A 15857-nucleotide genomic window follows, 5' to 3' on the forward strand; every position below is an offset into this window, starting at 1 on the left:
ATGAAGACAGTGAGATACAGAATGTGGGATATCAGTAATAAGCAGCTATGAATTGTAAAAGTCATACTGACTTAGGAGAACCAAGTGTCACTTAATTGGAACCCATCTGGCACAAGAGCAGTTTACTGTACCTGTATGACAATAGACTTACAGCACACACTGCAATAACCTGCCAGAATGTATTTGAAAAAAGGATAAGGATAGTTGCAATGCCATGTTAACCTGTCCAAAAATATCACCTTGATCAAAACAGTGCTATTAGTGTAAAATATTCTCAGAGACCTTGACTTCATCTAGGACAAAGCAGCCTGGGAGATTGGCATCCCCATTCATTCCTTCCCTGTAGTGCAAACAATCTACACAAACATGTGACTATCACCACCATGTAACCATTTACGGAGCGGAAACAGGCCATGTTGGCCTTTCGAGTCCGCACCGGTTCATTGATTTTGTACGCCCTCTTCAGGCATTGGTCCCGGTAGATCTTCATTCAATAACAATAGGCGATTCAATGCAGGTGGAATGAGATAATAGCAAAACTATGAGCAAACAGATTGGCTGTCTGTGTACCAAAAATAGTAAAACAATAAAGATTAACCACACACTTGATTTGGAAATATGCATGTTCCCTCGTTGGCATACAAACTAACCTACAGAACTTCCTACCCAGCAGCTGCAGTGATTCAAGATGAAAGTTTGCCATTACTTTCCCAAGGACACTTAAGAAACAGACAACACAATCTTTGAATGCCTACACCCTGCAAATATAAACAGAGGGATGGACAATTTGCTAACCTGGCTATAATTCCCACTACTCTAACCCACCCCAGCATATCCTATGAATCTATATATTCATAAATATAAACCACATTTAATTGAATAAACATTGCAGTTTAACCATTTTACACTAATAGCATCTTTCTCAATCTCAGCATTGTTCTAAAGTTCTTCACCGATAGTTATTTGTAAATGTAAAAGATATGGCAGCCAACAGTCACACAACATCCAAAGTGGATCCTGCATAATCTGCTGAATTTCTCCAGCACTTTTGTGGATTGAACTCAACATCTACAGATTTTCTTGTTTAACTTTCACGCAACAGGTTTTTTACCAGCAATGAGATAAATGCAGCATGTTGGTAGAGGAAATCAATATTGTCAGAATCTTCAGAAAATATCCCCTCCTTTCTCAACAGGCAACTTAAGGTCCATCTGAGACAGGCAGGGCATCAGTTTAAAATGTCTTCTGAACACTAATTCTTCCTCACTAGATGATCAAATCACCAGCATGGAGCTAGCTGCGTGGCACCATCACCTGCCTCAATGGTATTAGTCAATACTAACAACATTTCATTGTAATCAATGAATAATCTGGGAGTAAAGATTAGATGATGAAATAACCCTTTAATATGATCTGGCACAGAAATGGTATATTCAACAAAAATAAATTAAAACCACTCATTATGCATCTAAACCAAAAATTGAAAGGAATGGTGTTACTCTTGATTAAATATGCTTGAATTGTTCAGTTGGATAACACTTTCACGTTAAAACATAAACTGCTAACAAAGAATTCTAATGAAGCGCATTTATCAACTTTGTACTTCGTCCGCGAAGCCAAGCCAAAGGAAGGAACAAAGATTAACAAAAGGCATAAATAATCTCTGGTTTGTGACATTTTAGAATGCACAGTAAAAATACTAATTTTCCTTTGGAAAGTATGGTTAAAATGGAGGCAAATCAAGGAAATTGCAAAGGAAGGAAAATGGCTATTCCTTCAAAATTTTTCTTCATCAATTATAAAATAACAGATCACTCCAACTTCATTTTTCTTTCCATGATGTAGAGTGAACCCTTTCATAGATTTTTTGCTTTGTAATCTCTCCTGAATAGCTCTTTATTCTCCATTATATAAACCATGAAGCTCAATAGCCTCGATTTATTCCACTGGGGTCCATTGGTTTAAAGTGATGCCCATCACACATAGTTGAGACAAAACATACATTTAAGGATTAACAACTGCAAGGTAGTGATTTTAATTTTGTGCGTTGTACATCAGATAAATTGGTTAGTAAGAAAGAAGTATAAATAGGTATGCGAGAGTGAACTAAATGATTTAATTTTATCTTCAGGTTTGGTAAAGCAGCTTCAGTCTTGCAATTTAGCATGTTATTTAAGCTCCCTGTTGTAATGGCTATCAGCAATTTCTCCCAAGAATCCATTATTGTCTGCATAAGCTTTTGCTATGCTATTATTTTTCCATAGCCTGACACATTATAAACACTGAAATAGACCATTACATGTATAGCAAGGTAAATGGAAAATACTCAATTATGGTAATGGTGATCCCAGTCATAAATACTCATACTATTTTCTTCATCCATGTATTTAAATGCTAACTACAAAACCAGTATACTGTAATACAACATAATTGAATCAATTACCCAAGAATAGCTGATAAGAAAAACAATTCCGCCTCAACAAAAATAAGGGAAAATGTCATTTTACGTAGCACATAACAAAAGTATGCTACTACCAAAAGTGATATGTTCAGGAGTATATTTTAATACCATTGTTCATTAGTTGGTTATATTAGTAGGTGAATTTAGCATATGGATCAAGGATCTCTCAGGGTTGGTCTAGTCCAGGGTTGGCAACCTTTTTAAAAAAAACTTACATTCCACCTAAGTATCCCTATGCCATAAGTGTTCTGTGGGATTAAGTAAGGGATTGCTTAAGGTGGTATCTGAGTGAAAAGAAAAAGTTTGAAAACCACTGTTTCAATTGTACCTAATTGACTCGTTATGTGCAGGGTTTCACAACTCCAAAGGAAATGGACCAATGACTATTTTTCTCAAACAAAATATTTCAGTAACAACTGGGTGTAGAGCAGTGATTCTCAACCTTCCCTTCCCATTCACATACCACTTTAAGCAATCCCTTACTAATCACAGAGTACTTATTGGCATATGGAATACTTAAGGTGGCATGTGAGTTTTTAAAACAAGGATGCTTATCCCTGATCTAATCTATACTAAATTAGCTGATCTCAGGTGAGCTGTCAATAAAGAAACCTTTCTGTCTGGTTAATCCCCAGAGCTTCTGCTCCTGATCACTAATGAGTAATTACTGTCAAGAGCCCATAAGGGAGGTCAAATTTACATCAGATAAATTGGTTAGTAAGAAAGAAAAAAAGAATCTCAGGGCTTTATGTGACAATAAATCTGGAATCTGAAGTATGAGCAGCATTTGTGACAAATAACAAAGTTGTAGTGATATATTAGAATGTATATTAATTGACTGACACTTAAGAATAGAGAGAATCAAGAATTGGTGTGGATTTATAGTAAGCAAAAGGTAGAGGCGTTACAAATGCAGCACTTGGAAAAGGTAGTTCACCAAAATACTATCAAGGGCAATTAGTGATGGACAATAAATACTAGCTCTGCCAGGGGTGCTTCTATCCCATAAAACAATAAAAAGGTGAGGAATAGAAGTTAATTGCTGGAATCTGACAGAGGCAGATGAAAACGAGAGAGCTAAAGCTGTGGCAACATGTAGGGGAGCAACAGGTGACAACAAGATCAATGAAAGAAATTCGAATAGAATTAACTGAGAAACACCAAGGGATCAGTAATATGTGTATTAATAGGGCTCCTTTTTGACAAAGCAAGAAATCAAGAGGGGAACGATGACTTTTGATCTAGTTTGGGAAATTAAGAACTTCGACAAAGTTTAAAGGAGAAGTCATATTTTTTTTTAAATCAACAAGATGAAGATACAACACTAATTTGTTATTGAGCAATAAAACTCATATTTGGAGCCATAATCAAGATAACAATGAATGCAAAAAAAAACTGAGAAAGGCAGTGGAGATCTGTTGGGATTTGAGGAACAGACTAAAAAGACCAGCAGCCCAGTGTTTTCAGAATTCAAACCTGTTCTCTATTACTTATAGATTTCCAGCCCTTGCCTCTGGTCCTCTTTCCTGAAACATAGCATCCAGTATTGTCCAAGAATGTACAAATTTTATATCATGTACAAACTTTGCAACATTCCCCTTTCACCCATTCTTCATAAATATCAAAGATTTGGAAAATAGAATAAAATTTACACAATATGAAGCAAACATAAAATATTTCCCAAGGAAATGTGCCCATAAACAGAATACAGTTTGATAAATATTACTAACATTCCACAATGTTGCAATCAGTATGCCATCCAACTCAGGGGAAAAATGAAAACCAGTGCGCAAGTGTCACAGGGAATCATTTTGCACAGGATTCGCTAATAAAGTAATAGAAATACATACAAACATGTGAAACAAACAGAAGTCACCATTTGACCCATTGAGCCTGTTTCACCATTCAATAAGATTGTGGCTGATCTGGCCATGGACCACCTTATTCCCTATAATGCCAAATTCCCCTGTTATTCAAAAATCTATATGCATCTTAACTACATTCAATGAGACAGTTTCTGCTTATACTTTGGGCAGACACATCTATAGATTAATTCTTCTTTGGCTTGGCTTCGCGGACGAAGATTTATGGAGGGGTAATGTCCACGTCCACTGCAGGCTCATTTGTGGCTGACATGTCCAATGCGGGACAGGCAGACACGGTTGCAGCGGTTGCAAGGGAAAATTGGTTGGTTGGGGTTGGGTGTTGGGTTTTTCCTCCTTTGTCTTTTGTCAGTGAGGTGGGCTCTGCGGTCTTCTTCAAAGGAGGTTGCTGCCTGCCGAACTGTGAGGCACCAAGATGCACGGTTTGAGGCGATATCAGCCCACTGGCAGTAGTCAATGTGGCAGGCACCAAGAGATTTCTTTAGGCAGTCCTTGTACCTCTTCTTTGGTGCACCTCCGTCACGGTGGCCAGTGGAGAGCTCACCATATAACACAATCTTGGGAAGGCGATGGTCCTCCATTCTGGAGACGTGACCTACCCAGTGCAGTTTGATCTTCAGCAGTGTGGATTCGATGCTGTCGGCCTCTGCCATCTCAAGTACTTCAATGTTAGGGATGAAGTCGCTCCAATGAATGTTGAGGATGGAGCGGAGACAATGCTGGTGGAAGTGTTCTAGGAGCCGTAGGTGATGCCGGTAGAGGACCCATGATTCGGAGCCGAACAGGAGTGTGGGTATGACAACGGCTCTGTATATGCTAAACTTTGTGAGGTTTTTCAGTTGGTTGTTTTTCCAGACTCTTTTGTGTAGTCTTCCAAAGGCGCTATTTGGCTTGGTGAGTCTGTTGTCTATCTCGTTGTCGATCCTTGCATCCGATGAAATGATGCAGCCGAGATAGGTAAACTGGTTGACCGTTTTGAGTTTTGTGTGCCCGATGGAGATGTGGGGGAGCTGGCTGATGGTGGACCTCAGTTTTGTTCAGGCTGACTTCCAGGCCAAACATTTTAGCAGTTTCCGCAAAACAGGACATCAAGCGCTGAAGAGCTGGCTCTGAATGGGCAACTATAGCGGCATAGTCTGCAAAGAGTAGTTCACGGGCAAGTTGCTCTTGTGTCTTGGTGTGAGCTTGCAGGCGCCTCAGATTGAAGAGATTGCCATCCGTGCGGTACTGGATGTAAACAGCGTCGTCATTGTTGAGGTCTTTCATGGCTTGTTTCAGCATCATGCTGAAGAAGATTGAAAAGAGGGTTGGTGCGAGAACGCAGCCTTGCTTCACGCCATTGTTAATGGAGAAGGGTTCAGAGAGCTCATTGCTGTATCTGACCCGACCTTGTTGGTTTTTGTGCAGTTGGATAACCATGTTGAGGAACTTTGGGGGGCACCCGAGGCGCTTTAGTATTTGCCAAAGCCCTTTCCTGCTCACGGTGTCGAAGGCTTTGGTGAGGTCAACAAAGGTGATGTAGAGTCCTTTGTTTTGTTCTCTGCACTTTTCTTGGAGCAGTCTGAGAGCAAAGACCATGTCAGTAGTTCCTCTGTTTGCGTGAAAGCCGCACTGTGATTCTGGCAGAACATTTTCGGCAACACTAGGTATTATTCTATTTAGGAGAATCCTAGCGAAGATTTTGCCTGCAATGGAGAGCAGCGTGATTCCCCTGTAGTTTGAGCAGTCTGATTTCTCACCTTTGTTTTTGTACAGGGTGATGATGATGGCATCACAAAGGTCCTGAGGCAGCTTCCCTTGGTCCCAGCAGAGCTTGAAAAACACATGCAGTTTGGCATGCAGAGTTTTGCCGCCAGCCTTCCAGACCTCTGGGGGGATTCCATCCATACCTGCTGCTTTGCCACTTTTCAGTTGTTCGATTGCCTTATATGTCTCTTCCCAGGTGAGGACCTCATCCAGCTCTAGCCTTAAGGGCTGTTGAGGGAGCTGGAGCAGGGTGGATTCTTGGACTGAGCGGTTGGCACTGAAAAGAGATTGGAAGTGTTCTGACCATCGGTTGAGGATGGAGATCTTGACACTGAGGAGGAATAACTCCCAAGGAAAAGCAGTTTCTATCTTAACTCTACTTCCTCTACTCTTGAGGCTATTTCCCTGGTGGTAGAATCACCTGCCCATGGAAACAATCTCCCGGTTGCTATCTGATCAATTCCTTTCATAACCTTTATACATCTCTAACATTCCCACAAGCACCATCCCCACCACCCCCCCCCCCTCCCTCCCTCCAGTCTCATGCTTGTAAATTCCAATGATTTATAGTCCCAGGCTGCTCAATCACTCCTCACAAGATGGCACCTTCAGTTCCAGAATCTACTTGGTTAACCTCCTCTGCAATGGCACCAAAGCCAATCTCTATTTGAAGGAAGGAGACCAAAACTGTACACACTACTCCAGGTGCACCTGTTCAGTTACTGCAGAATCTCCCTGCTCTTAAATTCAATCCATCTAGCAATGAAGGCCAACATCCCATTTGCCTTCTTGATTCCCTGCTGCACCTGCAAATTATTGGAGATTCATGCACAGACATTCTCGGTATCTCTGCACAATAACATGCTGCAATTTTTCATTCCCTAGAACATTACAGCAGAGAAACAAGCCCCTTCAGCCCTTCTGGTCTGTGCCAAAACATTTTTTTTGTCTAGTCCCACTTAGTCCATCATACCTCTCCAATCCAAGTACTTGTCCAATATTCTTATATGTTAAAATTGAGCCATCATTCACCAGTTCAGCTGGCAGTGCAATCCACATTCTACCACTTTCTGTGTGATGAAGTTCCCCCTAAACTTTTCCATTTTCACTCTTAACCCATGTTCACTGATTTGTATCTTACCTCCCCTCAGTGGAAAAAGCCTAGCTATATTTACTCCGTATATCCCCTTCATAATGTTAAATACCTCTATCAAATCTCCCATCCTTCTATGCTCCAGAGAATAAAGTCCGAACAAGTAACTCAGTTCCTGAAGTCCAGGCAAAATTTTAGCAAATCTTCTCTGCACTCTTTCAATCTTATTGACATCCTTCCTGTACTTAGGTGAACAAAACTGCACACAATACTCCAAATATGGCCTCACCAATGTCTTAAGCATCTTTACCATAACATCGCAACTCCTAGACTCAATGCTTTGACTTATGAAACCCAATAACAATCTTGCACTTAATGTCTGCAAAACCAAAGAGATTATTGTGGACTTCAGGAGGTTGTCAGGGGAACACAACCCAGTCCTCATTGAGGGTTCAGTAGTTGAGGGTCAAGAGCTTAATATTTCTGGGTGTCAACATTTCTGAGGATATGTCCTGGAGCATGGATGCAATCACAAAGAAGGCTCACCAGTGGCTATATTTTGTTAGGTGTCTGAGGAAATTCAGTATGTCACTGGAGACTCTCAAACTTCTACAGGTGTACTGTGGAGGGTATTCTGACCAGTTGTATCACTGCCTGGTATGGAGCAGGACAAGGATAAAGTCCAAAGGATTGTTAACTCGAGAGCTGTCATAGGCACCAGATTTCACTCCAGAGGACATCTACAAGAGGAGGTATCTTAAAAATTCAGCCTCAAAGACCCCCACCACCACCCTCTTCACTCTGCTACAAAAGGTACAAGAGCCTAAAGGTGAGCACTCAACAACACAAAGACTGCTTCTTATCCATTGGCATCGGATTCCTGAATAATCAATACTTTTAAGAACCCAAAGACACTGTCCTACTTCTCATGCACTATTACTTTTTTTCCTTACAGTGATGTAGTAAAATGGTAGAAAATGTATGTACATATTTCATGATACTAAATTCTGTTAGGACAACCTGTGATGCCACTTTCATGGAATTATGCATCTGTATTCCCAGATCTCTCTGTTCTACCGCACTCCTCAGTGCCCTACCATTTTCAGTGTATTTCCTATTTTGATTTGTCTTTCCAAAATGCGTCACCTCATACTCGACTACATTAGCTCTGAAAACCTTCTCTGCTGTCCACAAAGTCTCTAATTTTAATGTCAACTACAAACTTGCTGATCCAATTTACACATTATCATCCAGATCATTGATATCAATGACAAACAACAATGTTCCCAGCACTGATCCCTGAGGCACCGATCCATTAGTCACAGGCCTCCAGTCATTGTTGAATCCAGTTCACTACCATGAATACCTAGCATCTGAACTTTCCTGACTAAGCTCCCATGTGGGACCTTGTCAAAGGATATATAGACAATATCCACAGCCTTTGCTTCATCAATTTTCCTGGTAACCTCAGGGAAACAAGCCCCTTCAGCCCTTCAAATTGGACGCAAAATATTCCTCTACGCATACTTCTGCCAGCTGTCCTGTCTCAGTCCCTAATAGGAGATCCAGATTGGACAATCTCACATTTACTGACATGGCACTTCATTATGGATATTAATACGAATATCAATTACTTCCAAACTATGCCAGAGTCTACAATTCAATAGGAAGGAGCAATGGAAACCACCCAAACTTTAATGCATCTATCCTGGGGGGAAAAATACTATGGCTATTTACCTCATCTATACTCTCATGATTTTATAAACCTCTACAAGGTTTCCCCCCTCAGCTTCCTACTCTCCACGGAGAAAAGTCCCAGCCTCTCCTTATAAATTGAAGGAGCAATGGGTACAGTTATGTAGGAATTTTATAGAATTGATAAAAACATTAAACCCTGAGCTATTGTGCAATTGGGAGCTATGCCTGATGAAGTCTCTTTTCTCATTTGAGAGGATAATTTCATTAACATTGTCATCAACAAATCCACATGATGTTACTATTGTCAATGGGATGCTCGTCATTGCTCTTAAACGTGGATCTGCAGGATTTCGCTGCCATTGCCCAGACATGGAGCACAATAGGAAATAATGGCAACAACAATGTGGTTTCCATTTTGTTTCAGGCTTCAAATAACAATTGCAGAAAAGAATAATGCTGAGGCATTTTTGGTCATTTTTAAAAAATCTACCATGAGGGAAGCTACCTTTGGAAATTCTTTTATTGCTTATATTGTAATGTTCTTGCAATCCCATGCACAGACATGACCTGCTGCAGAAACATCAACGCCCATTTCCATACTCAACACCCTCCCCCCAACCCAACTGAAAATTTCTAAACGGAGACTAGATTATTGTTTCATGTGGGATTAATAGCTAAGAGTGATATTAGCTGATAACCATCAATTCTAACAGTCTGAATGGCCTCCTCCTGTTCATACATTGCTGTAATCAGCAGCAGGAATCAATTGATTTGTACTCTCACCCCCATCATTTGGCTCCAAACAAGGGAAGCTAATACCACCTGTAGCCATTTAACTTTCTAGTGCAACAAAATGAAACACCACATTCATCTACAATTTTTTCCCTCCCTTAATCCACTTAATGCACAGCATCCTGCAATGAGAAAAGCAATCTGTTTAGTCAGACTTTTTACACTTCCAATTAATCTCAGGAGGGGGAAAAAAGGAAAACAGATTTTCTTCACTGAATAAATAACAAATCCCATGAAGCTGATTCTTCATGTGAATCGTTTCTTCAATCTAAATAACTTATAGTTTACTAATAAAACAGTACCTCAAATTATTTATTGACACAAAAATTCAGTTTAATGGATTTTTTTTAAAAGACACGCTTCAGTTTGTATATTTATTTTCAACCATAGTTTGCTCGTGAACACTTGTGCAGTCCAGGTATCTGTGTTTAGCAGCTAGCCAGAAACCACATTAGAATTCCATTTACTGATAAATTTTCATAAGTTTTAAATTGCTCTTCGTCAATCAAGGAACCTTTGAGGCTTTAACGTGATTTGGGTAGCAAAATCCTTCATAATTTTACAATGTTAGAAATCCAGTTATAAGCTATGCAGCATCAATGAGCAGTGAAGATAATAATTACAGATGTAACTAACAATGCAAGGGCACTTTGACATTCTCAATCAAAACTGGCCACTTTTAAAGTGGAATGAAGTTAAATTGCAAGCTGAAACTAATTTTTCTCTTACTCAAAAAAGCTAATAGAAAGGCATTGCCATGGCTGAGCTTAGATAATACAAAATGAAGAATAACCTCCCAAAAGGTTTCAGCACATTCTAAATATTGCAAGACTATCAGAAGTGAACGTGCATGGTGGTCAAGAGCGAGGGAACAGAGGCAACATTTAGATTCCTGTTCTATTTGGTTGTTATCTTGTGGATGAACTTCAATATGAAGAAGTACAACTTCTGCCCAACTTTGTATGGAAAGTTACGTTCCTAGTTTATAAAATGCATTGTACATGAAATGTATCATAATGCAAAAGATTCAAGAGAGCCTAGAAGTGCATAATCAACTCGATCCTGACCAAAGTGATCCAAAATTTGATAAAGAGAGGAAAACTATGACTAATATATTTGGGGTTAAGTTGGGGAGCTAGAACTCAATGAACTACAAAAATAACCTACAGCATGTATGTTTTTTTTTTAGCTTGAATATTTTTTTTAATCTAAAACCTACTTTTAAAACTATAATTTAAGGTATGAAACTTAAATTTGAAAATATTAATGTTATAAAATACTGTACTTAAAAACAATTAATAATTCAGTCTTAACATTTTTTCAAATGTCCCTGAGCATCAGAGATACTTAAAAACTAAAATTAACAATAATCATGACAGCTGGGAGAGCACGAGCCCTCGCCTGTCAGTCATTGATGGTGTTCTTGAGGTAGACCTTTCTCATGGAGTCAGTTTCAACATAGATAGAAATAGGGCCACCCCCCCCCTCCCCCCAACACCATCATTTTATTCAGGCACTTGCCTTCATTTTTCTCATATCTTGATGAAGAGCTTAGGCCCAAAATATTGTTTATGCATCTTTATGTTTGCTATATAAAGTACACAGTGTGACCTGTTGCGATCTCAAGTATTGTGTTTTTATGACAATCACTGCTTCTGTGGACTTTAGTGTATCACCTCAACACCATCTACAAATTTGCTGATGTGGATTGTGAAAGAATGGGTCAGCATATAGGAGGGAGATTGAAAACTTGGCTGAATGGTGTACTAACAACAACATCGGGCTCAATGTCACCAAAAGCAAGGAGCTGATTGTGGACTTTAGGAAGGAGGTGTATGATCCAGTAATCATTAGGGGATCAGAGGTGGGAGAGGGTGAGCACATTTGTATTCCAGTGAGTCACCATCTCGGAGGACCATCTCGTCATCATGAAGAAAGCATGCTAGCCCCTTACTTTCTCATGAATTTGGAGAGGTTTGGTATGACATTGGAAACCTTGGCAAACTTCCACAGATGTGTAATGAAATGTATGCTTATCATTAAACATATTTAAATAAAACATATTTAAAATTTGGTTAGATAAATTTTTACATGATAGAGGAATTAGGGGATATGGAGAGAAGGCAGGTAGGTGGAGTTAGGTCATAAATTAGATCAGCCATGATCGTATTGAATGGCGGAGCAGGCTCGATGGGCCATTTTTGGCCTACTCCTGTTCCTACTTCCTATGTTCCTATGTTCCAAATCTAATACAGGAGCACCAATATCACTGAGCAGAAAATCCTACAAAATATAATGGACACACCCAGTACATCACAGGCAAAACTCTTCACACCATTGAGAAAATCTACATGGAATGCTGCCATCAGAGAGCAGCAGTGATCATCAAGGACATGCTCTGTTCTCTGTTCCCATCAAGAAGCACACACACACAGTTGCTACCCCTTCACCATCAAATGCGTAAACAAGCAGACTGATTTAAGGGCCCTTACTTTGCACATTATTCATTACTGAATATTTTTATTTGTATTTCAGTTACATTTAAGTCCTTGTTTACATTTTTCTCTTTTATATATGCATCTCTTCTCGAGTAGTATTTTTGCACTAGCAATAAGAAGAAATTCTGCCTCGCCTGGAGGAAACAAAATCTCAGAGTTGTATGTGAAGTACAAGTTGTATGTTATGAGATGCATAGATAGGGTGGACAGTCTGCCCCTGTTTCCCAGAGCAAGAATAGCAAACATCAGAGAACATACTACATGTACAAACTGAAGGGATAAGTGGTTTTTCTTTAAACTATAAATGCAGAGAGTTGTGTGTGCCTGGAAGGTCTTACCAGGGACAATGGTGAACACTGAAACATTATGGGCATTTCAGAGACTCTTATGCACATGGATGGAGGAAAAGTGGAGAGTTACAGGGTAGGGAGGGTTCAGAACTTTTTTTATAAAAAGGAATATATGGGTCGGGCCAAAGGGCCTGTACTGTGCTGTAGTATTCTCTGTCTATGTTCTATGTTATTACACCTAAACTTTGAGGGGAAGTGCATTTTGGAAAGAACACCCTCTTCAGAAAGAGGAATCTAAAGGCAAACGTATTTAAATATAGAGAAATTGCAAAGGAATGAAGTTCATGCAAATCTAGGTGCAGTTGTGCATGAAGTACAAAATGTTAACAGGCAGGTGCAGCAAGTGTTAGGAAGGGAAATGACATTTGGCCATTATTGCAAGACCGTTACTGTAGATGAGGCCACATCTGGAGCACTGTGCATAGTTCCTGGTCCCCCGAATTAGGAGAGGATATACTTGCATTGGAGGCAGTCCTGAAGTTAAACCTGGGGTGAGTGCACGGTCCCGCCCATGAGTGGCTTAAGAAATTAGATCTGTACTCTTCTTAACATTCAGAAGAGTGACAGAAATTTTGTTGAAACTCGCAAGATCCCGAGAGGACACGAGATGATTTCATGAGAAGGAGGATCTCTAGACTAGTGGTTCTCAACCTTTTTCTTTCCACTCACATACCATTTTAAGTAATCCTTATGCCATCAGTGCTCTGTGATTAGTAAGGGATTACTTAGGGTGTTATGGGAAGGGAAGGTTGAGAATCAATGCTCTAGACCCAAAGTATTTTGCTTGAGAAAAATTGTCATTGGCCCATTTCCTTTGGAGTTATGAAACTGTGCACATAACAAATCAATTAGGTATGATTAAAACAGTTGGTTTTCAAACTTTTTCTTCCCACCCACATACCACCTTAACCAACAAGGTCGGGTCAGATACAGCAATGAGCTCTCTGAACCCTTCTCCATTAACAATGGCGTGAAGCAAGGCTGTGTTCTCGCACCAACCCTCTTTTCAATCTTCTTCAGCATGATGCTGAACCAAGCCATGAAAGACCCCAACAATGAAGACGCTGTTTACATCCGGTACCGCACGGATGGCAGTCTCTTCCATCTGAGGCGCCGGCAAGCTCACACCAACTTATGATATAGGGATTACTTGAAGTGGTATGTGAGTGGAAAGAAAAAGGTGGAGAACCACTGGTTTAGGAGAAATTGTGACAAAATTAGAGGGCAGGAACAGAAGTTCATAGGAATAACAAACTTCAGAGGTCAGTGAAGGTTGTGGGGGCTCGGTCAGAAGGGGTGCTCAGAGCAGAAATAGTTCGTTTTAAAGAAAGCATAAGGAAATAATGGTGATAGGGAACAAGCATAGGGACAGATCAGCCGTGATCGAATTGAATGGTTGGGCAGGGGAGCTACTGAGTGGCCTACTCCTGCTTCTATTTACTTGTGTTAAAGTACTTCATCACGTTCAGCTGCACATCTTAAAAGATGAATAGCCCCCCCATCTCAAAAACCACAAGCACCTTGAACCCAAGGCGAACCATGAAGTGAAGCATATTCAATCTCTCAGCTAGCAATTAAAAAAACAAAATGACCAGTTTAAAAAATAATGCAGCACTTCAAACAGTAATTTCTTTCCACTGGCCACCGTGACAGAGGTGCACCAAAGAAAAGGTACAAGGACTGCCTAAAGAAATCTCTTGGTGCCTGCCACATTGACCACCGCCAGTGGGCTGATAACGCCTCAAACCGTGCATCTTGGCGCCTCACAGTTTGGCGGGCAGCAGCCTCCTTTGAAGAAGACCGCAGAGCCCACCTCACTGACAAAAGGCAAAGGAGGAAAAACCCAACACCCAACCCCAACCAACCAATTTTCCCTTGCAACCGCTGCAATCGTGTCTGCCTGTCCCGCATCGGACTGGTCAGCCACAAACGAGCCTGCAGCTGACGTGGACTTTTTACCCCCTCCATAAATCTTCGTCCGCGAAGCCAAGCCAAAGAAGACATTCACAGTTTATAATATTGGATAGCAAAACTGAACATCATGAAATTAACTATCTCAAAGTTTATTGCAAAAATTAGAATATTCTGACAGCTCATGAAACCAGCACATTTGAGTAGATATGTTCAGCTCTCTCTTCGAACATTTACTCTACAAGTTTTGGAGTGGTTGCCATGTGTTAGTAGCTTCCCTTTCAAGCCATTCAAAGTCCTCAAGTCCAGCCAGACATTTTCTGGACATTTTTTTAAAAGACTGAAGACTAGGATCATTAAATTCATTTGTTTATAATGCAGCTTGCATTTCTGTTACAAATAAGATACAAATAAGGCCATCATCATAAACCCAAATAAAACTTCAGAAGTATCAAAATTTGAAAGGTATGAGCTTTTACTCACAAATCTTGGAGTTACACTACTGGTAATATTGTAAATTTAACAGACATGTATTTATTATGTAATTCATTTTCTTCCTGTTCCATTTTTTCCCCCACAAGTGGTGACCAATTAGTAATCTTTCATTAATTCAAGCATGGAATATGAATAAATAGTTCTATAAATAGAAATCCCTCCAACATATTCTGAACAAGCAACTGGGTTATAAAAAGGAGCATGTTAAAAATGAAATACATCTTGGTTTGAAATTGAAGTCCATGGCCTGAACTGAGGATGTTGTGTGTATATATATAATATGTGTGTGTGTGTGTGTATATATACCTCATATATATCGCCTCAAACCGTGCATCTTGGTGCCTCACAGTTTGGCGGGCAGCAACCTCCTTTGAAGAAGACCGCAGAGCCCACCTCACTGACAAAAGGCAAAGGAGGAAAAACCCAACACCCAACCCCAACCAACCAATTTTCCCCTGCAACCGCTGCAATCGTGTCTGCCTGTCCCGCATCGGACTTGTCAGCCACAAACGAGCCTGCAGCTGACGTGGACTTTTACCCCCTCCATAAATCTTCGTCTGCGAAGCCAAGCCAAAGATATGTGTATATATATATATATATATATATATATATACACACACACACACACACACGTGTATATATATATATATATATAGGTCAAGCACAAACTTATTAGATGCCAAAAACGCATCCTTTGTGCGACAACTAAGCAGGTATTCTCAGTGCCATGGAAATTGGCTTTCATATTAGCCACATCAGCCTCAAAAATTAAACGTCTTTAGCTGTTGTCACAATTTTAAATATGAAAATACAATGCCACATACCAAGAAGGAGTCAGAGGAAATTTACAGAGAGGGTTTTCGGCAGCAGGGAGGATTAGGAAAGGCCCAGATAAAGGATGAAATTTCACAATTAAAGCTGGACCGTTGA

The 15857-nt window shown here is 40.1% G+C and overlaps 1 long non-coding RNA gene across 1 annotated transcript in view; it reads right to left on the reverse strand.

Moving 5' to 3' along the window:
- LOC138760760 (uncharacterized) overlaps positions 1–15857 on the reverse strand; it is a 98607-nt gene that overhangs the window by 51529 nt on the left and 31221 nt on the right. The window lies entirely within an intron of this gene.

The sequence above is a fragment of the Narcine bancroftii genome, chromosome 4, assembly GCF_036971445.1.
Source record: "Narcine bancroftii isolate sNarBan1 chromosome 4, sNarBan1.hap1, whole genome shotgun sequence".
Taxonomy (NCBI): domain Eukaryota; kingdom Metazoa; phylum Chordata; class Chondrichthyes; order Torpediniformes; family Narcinidae; genus Narcine; species Narcine bancroftii.